We start from the raw sequence: 6,000 nt of genomic DNA, 5'->3' as shown, positions 1-6,000 counted from the left end.
GAGCCGCCGGGGGCAGGGGGAGCTGCAGCCCAGGCTGGAGGATGCTGCCGGGGGGGAAGGGGGCAGGGAGCCCCTGCTGCCCCAGGGCCACTGGCGAGGGCTGGGGACACTCTCCCCCCCAGGGGGCTATTTTGCCTCCACCTGCACAAGCCGCCCTTCTCGCCAGTAGCCCACTGGATCCTGCCTGCCTCTTTCTAGCCTCTGGGAGAGGGGTGGGGTGCAACCTGTGGGGCAGTCTGCGAGCCCCCCCCCAAGCTGGGGCATTCATGCCCCACAACCCTTAAGAGGCAAAGGCCGTGGCAGCTCGGCTGAGGCACTCCCCCCCACACACCTGGGGGCTGCCTGACACCGGGACACTTCGGAGGCGATTGTCTTCCTCCGGCTCCATGGGAACAAGGAGCGGGGAGGATGGATCCCAGCTCCTTTTTCCATTGCCACTGCCAGGCTGGAGTTCCTTTCTGCTCCAGGACTTGTTCTCGGGCATTCATTCTTCTCCTTCGCCTGCACAGATCAAAGTGCGGGAGAGCTCATCTGTAGGCCAGGATCTGGGGTCAGCTGCGCTGCATGGGCACACAGCTGGGGCCCATCTCTTATCTTCCAGGCATTGCCATTTTCTCCCCCCAGGAGCTCTTCTTGAAGGGCTCCATCCCGGATTCGGAAAGGCAGGGGGAGGCAGCCCCGTACCCCTGCGCCACCCCGTGTAGGGCGGGAGGGGAAGGAGAGACCTGGCTGGGGGGCAGGACGGCAGCTGGGGTGGCAGCGCGAGCAAACCTGTCGGACGGGCAGAAATGTGCCGGCCTGGCCTGCCCCACGCGCCAGCCGAGCAGTGGCCCTGCTGAAGCAGGTCTAAGTATGGCACCAGGCCTAAGAAACCCCCCAGCGCCGCCTGTCCCAGAGCAGGGCCCAGCATGTGTGCGGGGAGCTGGGGAGAGCAGCCCCCGGGGGGGAAGGGAGCTGCGTGGGACCACTTGTTCGGGAGCCCCCTAGCAAGCGACACACCAGCCGGCTGCAGCCGGCCTCCCCCCAGCCCCGCCGGAGAGATTACAGCATCTCGGCATGTGCCACTCTGTGGTTAGAGCTCAGCCAGCGCCTTCCTGTGTGGGACGGCCTGGCGGGGTCTGGCCAGGGCTCCCCGAGCGTGGTTTTCATTAGTCTGTTTTCTTTGTCACACTGTGCGCTGCCCCCGCCTAGAAGAGGGGCTGCGGTGGTGGAGGGGAGGTTACTTTATAAATCCAATTAGCCTTGTTATTCAAATTACCCTGCTTCTCTGCTGGCTGCAGCACGGCGCTGTGGTCTGAAGCCTCCGCACACAAAGAGCCTTGCCGGGCAGAGCGGCTTTTTTAACTGAAACCAGATCAGACCCAGCAGGCTGCTCTGCACCAGGGGTCTGGCAGTGGGGATGGGCAGGCAGGGGTTAATCACAGCCTCTGGCATTGGGGAGCCTTTTAACCCTTTCGGGGCTGCTCCCCACCCCAGAAACAGCCCCGGTGGCCTGAGCCATCCCACACCTGACAAAGCCACGCAGCCTCCCGCCTCTTTGGGAAGCTCCCGGGACGACTGGGGGGTGTAAGGTGGCATGTGAGGGAATCCTGATCTGGATGGTGCGTGGAGGGCTGGCAGCCGGGCCCTGGATGCTTGGGGTGAAGAGCTGGCTGGGGGGGAAGGAAGGCCATGGTTGTACTGGTGCTCAAGTCCTGGGGGGTTCACCTGTGGCAGCAGCTGGTCCTTAGGAGAGTTTAAACGCCCTCTCTGCAGGAAGCCAGAGCACAGCAGGGCTGGGGCAGCGGGAGCGGCCCCTGGGGCCTCGGGTTCGTGCCTCATCTTTGCCCCTCCTGGCTGAAGCGTGCCGTCCCGGGGCCAGGAGAGCAGTTCCACCTGCCTGGCTGCAGGCGGAGAGCTTGTGGTTCGGGGGCTAGCGCCAGGTCTGGCTGCACCGATGGGAACCGGTGCCCAGGCTGACACTGGGTCCGGCCCCCTGAGCTGAGCTGACACGGGAACGCCTAAACCGGATCTGTCAGCGTTGATGAGACAATTCACCTCCAGCCCTGGAGAGTGAGACTGGGATGTGTGCGTGCTCGCGTGGGCCCACAAGGCAATTAATCAGCGCGCCGCAGCACCACCGGCGTGGGCTGGGGGGCTGGGGAAGCGATGAGAGAGTGGGAGGGGGGGTTCAGGGGTCGGCTGGAGAAACGCCACTTGCTCGAATGACCACAGCTGCCCTGCCGTGTGTGCCCCAAAGGTGTAAGCTGCCTGCCATGTGTGCCCCAAAGGCTCTGGCCCAGGGGACCAGCTCTGTTTGCAGTGGCCGTTTAGGATGGTTACAAGGTCGGTGTTTGGCTGTGGCTCCGGGACCTGCTTGCAGACTGGGTTTGGGCTTCAAGTGATTTGAAATTGGGTCAGCGGACGCGGGAGGCAGGGCAGCAGCAGAGGAGGACCCGTTCCTGCTTTGCTCTGGGAGCCTGGGGACAAGTTGCCAGGGTGGCTCATGGTTTGGGCCAGCCACTGCTTTGATGCTTATGGCTCTCACATTGTGGGCTCCGGCAGGCCGCGGCACTGGGTGCCAAGCTGAGACCCCACTTAGGGGGGAGATGGTTTCTCAGACAGTGTTGCCATGAGTCAGGAGGCTGGAGCTGCCTCGCAAAACGGTGCCCATTCAGCCAGCCGACCTCTGACCTTGGTGCCAGCCCCCAAGTGGGCATCCTTTTGCTTGGAGAGCCGATGTCCCCAGAAGCTTGGGGCCAGGTCCAAAACCCAGTGGAGCCAAGAGGAAGACTCCGGTTGACTCTCGGGGGGTTGGATCAAGCCCTTGTTTTGATGCCCTGCTCCTTGTGCCAGTGCCACTCTGTCCGTGGCCTGAGCAGCAGCGGCAGAGACGGGCTCAGTCTCAACCCTTTGCAGTGAGCGCCTCGAAGGAAGTCCCAGGCTGCTCCTTTGCAAGCAGCTTGCTGGGCTCAGTCGTGTGTTTGTCGCCTCGTGAGGTGCTCCTGGGAGCTCTGGCAGGAGATGATAAGTCTCCAGGCTGCAGGCCTGGCAGTGCCAAGTGCCCACAAAACATGATGACAGGAGCAGAGGAAGCCTCCATGGTTCCCCTCCCGCCTCTCGCAGCCCCCAGGGATGGAAATGTCCCTGCAAGAGCTTGCTGTAGGGGCAGCCAGGCCAAGGCAAGCGGGGCCTGATCCTGGCCTCCGGTCCCGGCTTCAGCGCCAGGGCAAGGCCACGCACTGCAGCCTGAGCGCAGAATCGCGCCTGTCATGGTGGCTGCTTCCAAAGCTCCCCCCTTGGAAAAAGGTGGTTGTAAGAGGCCCAGGGTGCATTTCCACTGGGACTTCAATCATCTATCTACAGCATCCAGCTCAGAGCTCGGGTAGGGGCTATGGCGTGACACCGGTTGTCACCGTGTGAACCCCATCGCTCTGGTTCCACCATCCTCGCTGACTGGAACAGCCAGCACAGACGGGACAGGTGAACAGAGGGACTTCCCTCGCTGTGGGCGCTGCTATCCGTGGCATGGGGCAGTCATTGCAAACGTGCCAAACCCAGCAGGAACTGAAGGGTCCTGTGCTTTAGAGGTGCTGAGAACCAGCAGCTCTCACTTGGATCAGTGGGGTCTGAGCATTTGCAGGGGATTCGACAGCTGAGTTCCCTCCATGCCGCTGCTCCTGGGTGGACCTGCCTGACTTCAGGCCTCCGCACTTGGAAGCTGTGATGGCAGCGCCTGGCCCAGCTCGCCCTGCCTGCTGTGTAGCTCACTGGTTTCTTTGAATTGGGACTTAACAAACGCTTTGCAGGGCTTTGAACTGGAGATCCCAGGGGGGCTCTGTGTCCTGTCATCTCCTTCCCAGCATTTACTGCCGGGAACACATCTTTGTCTCAAGGAACCGGCTCCCTTAAGGGGAAGTGCGCCAAGCCACACCTGTGCCCAGTGGAGCCAAGTGAGACAGGTGCTCTGAAATCAGCCTGTAGGTCAGCACATGCAGGGAGCGTGTTGGTTAGAGGGCAGGGTGGTGCTGGCTTTGAGGTGCCATGGGGCGCAGGAGTCTGCTGTGGGGGCTGCCATGGCAGGAGAGCAGTGGGGCAGGCTGGCGGAGAAGCTGCTGCTGGATGTGGGGACCCCGCAGGACTTTTTAGACCCTGCTCCTACTTTAATAAAGCCACAGGAGGGTGGACATAGGGGAGGAGGGAGCACTAGCCATGGGGTGTGTCTGGCAGCCTTGAGGCAGTGGCTGGGCTTGACCCCTGGCTACTGTTCCTTCCCCAGGGTCAGAAGTGGGGCGAAGGGCAGTGAGCGAGCCCTGTCTGCCGCTACTGTAAGCCTCCCCCTGCCAGGCTCCATGCTTCGGGCTGGGGCTCCATCCTTGCTGCTAAGCTGTCACAGGTCTTCGGGCTGTTTCCTCTGGATACCTACCCTCTGCCTGAGCAAGGTTCTGTCCTTCCCCTCCTGCAGCACATCTGTCTGCCCCCCGTCGGCCTGTAGCAGACCCAAAACAGCATCTCCCCGCCACCTCCCCAGTGCTGCCTTGCTCCTACACCCCCACCTGAGCGGGACCGGCCCCGTCTGCTCTGCACCCATCTGCAGCGAGACGCCTGGGGGGCGATGGTGCAATGCGCGTCGCACGTGTCTGGGCCGGGGAAGCAGGCCCGTGCTCGCTCTGCTGCAGCATGGTGCGGGCAGATGTGAGGCATGCCCCATCTTGGCACGAGGCGGGATCCCGCTGTCTCAGCGGATGGGAACTGTCTTAATCTCATATCCTGTCATCGGTTCCCTGGTGGTTCTTGTCCAGGAGCTCCCTGACAGGCCTGCCACTCCTCCCCTCCAGGCTGGTTGTCTCAGGGGCTATGGGCATGGAGATGGGGGGACCGTGCAGTGTGCTGAACAGGTCTCTTCATGGGGATGGCATAAACACAGGCTGATGGCCGGGATCACAACGCCTGCTTGCACATGTGCAGGGCTTAGGGAGGATGGGAGAGGGCTCGGGGGTGCTTCAAGAAATGCACTCCAAATCTGTGGAGGACATGCTGCATCCATGCCGTCCCACCCGCTCCGGGCCTCTGATGTGGTAGAAACATCTTCTTAGACCTGGCTTGGGCTAATTTTGGATTTGAAAGCCAGGCTTCATGCCATTCGCCAGTTGTCCAAGCCAGGGGCTGCCCGCCTGGTATCCTTCTCATCCACTCTAAAGCCTTTTGATGGGTGGAAAAGGCTTGGCTTGCGTTGCTGTGCCAGGTAAGCTGTTGGTGCAGGGTAATATATGGTCACAGGTGGGAGTGGAGGCATCAAGTGGGGCCCGCTCCTAGCAATGCCTGCCAACACCTGCCTGAGCCAGCACGAGCCCTGGGCTGGTGATGGCAGTGAGAGTCGGGCTATGGGTGTAGGGAGGTGGCAGGCACAGGCTGGTGCCATGCTCCTAGGCAGGGATGACCTGGGCAGCAGCTCTCCAAGCCTGACCTGCAGCTGGGGTGAGGGAAGGAGCCGCGTGGCCCCGCCATGACCTGTGACCTGGGCAGATTTATGCACCAGGGATGGGGCGGGCGGAGGTGGCCGTGCAGCTTTGCAGCCCAGATAACGGTGTGTTTTGGCTTCGGACGTGCCTGGGAAACAGTGCGGGGGATATGACGATTGCTGCGGAGAGCCACGGACTCCGGGGCCGGCGGGGTGGAGCGCGGGGGCCTGGCTGCTGCTCGAAAGCTCAGGGCCTGTGTGGACGTGCGGCGTGCCACAGCACTCACCTCTTGCCACCAGACAGAATAACAATGCGAGCTCGCGAGGACATAATGGCCGGTGTTTGCTTGAGATACACAGGCACAGGGCTTTCACATGAGGTAATACTGATAAGTCCCGCTTGCATTCACCGCTTTGCCTGCCAGCCGGCAGCATGGCCAGCCCAGCAGCTGCTCCCGGTGAGGCCGGGAGGGTCACCTCGGAGGCAGGGACCGGGGCTCCCTTGCTCTCCAGCCACCCTGCATCCTTCAGGGCAGTGGCGAAGCACTTACCCCCCCAGA

The sequence above is a fragment of the Crocodylus porosus genome, unplaced genomic scaffold (genome assembly GCF_001723895.1).
Source record: "Crocodylus porosus isolate Cpor-Errol unplaced genomic scaffold, CroPor_comp1, whole genome shotgun sequence".
In the NCBI taxonomy this organism is placed as follows: Eukaryota; Metazoa; Chordata; order Crocodylia; family Crocodylidae; genus Crocodylus; species Crocodylus porosus.
This window is presented reverse-complemented; position numbering follows the sequence as displayed.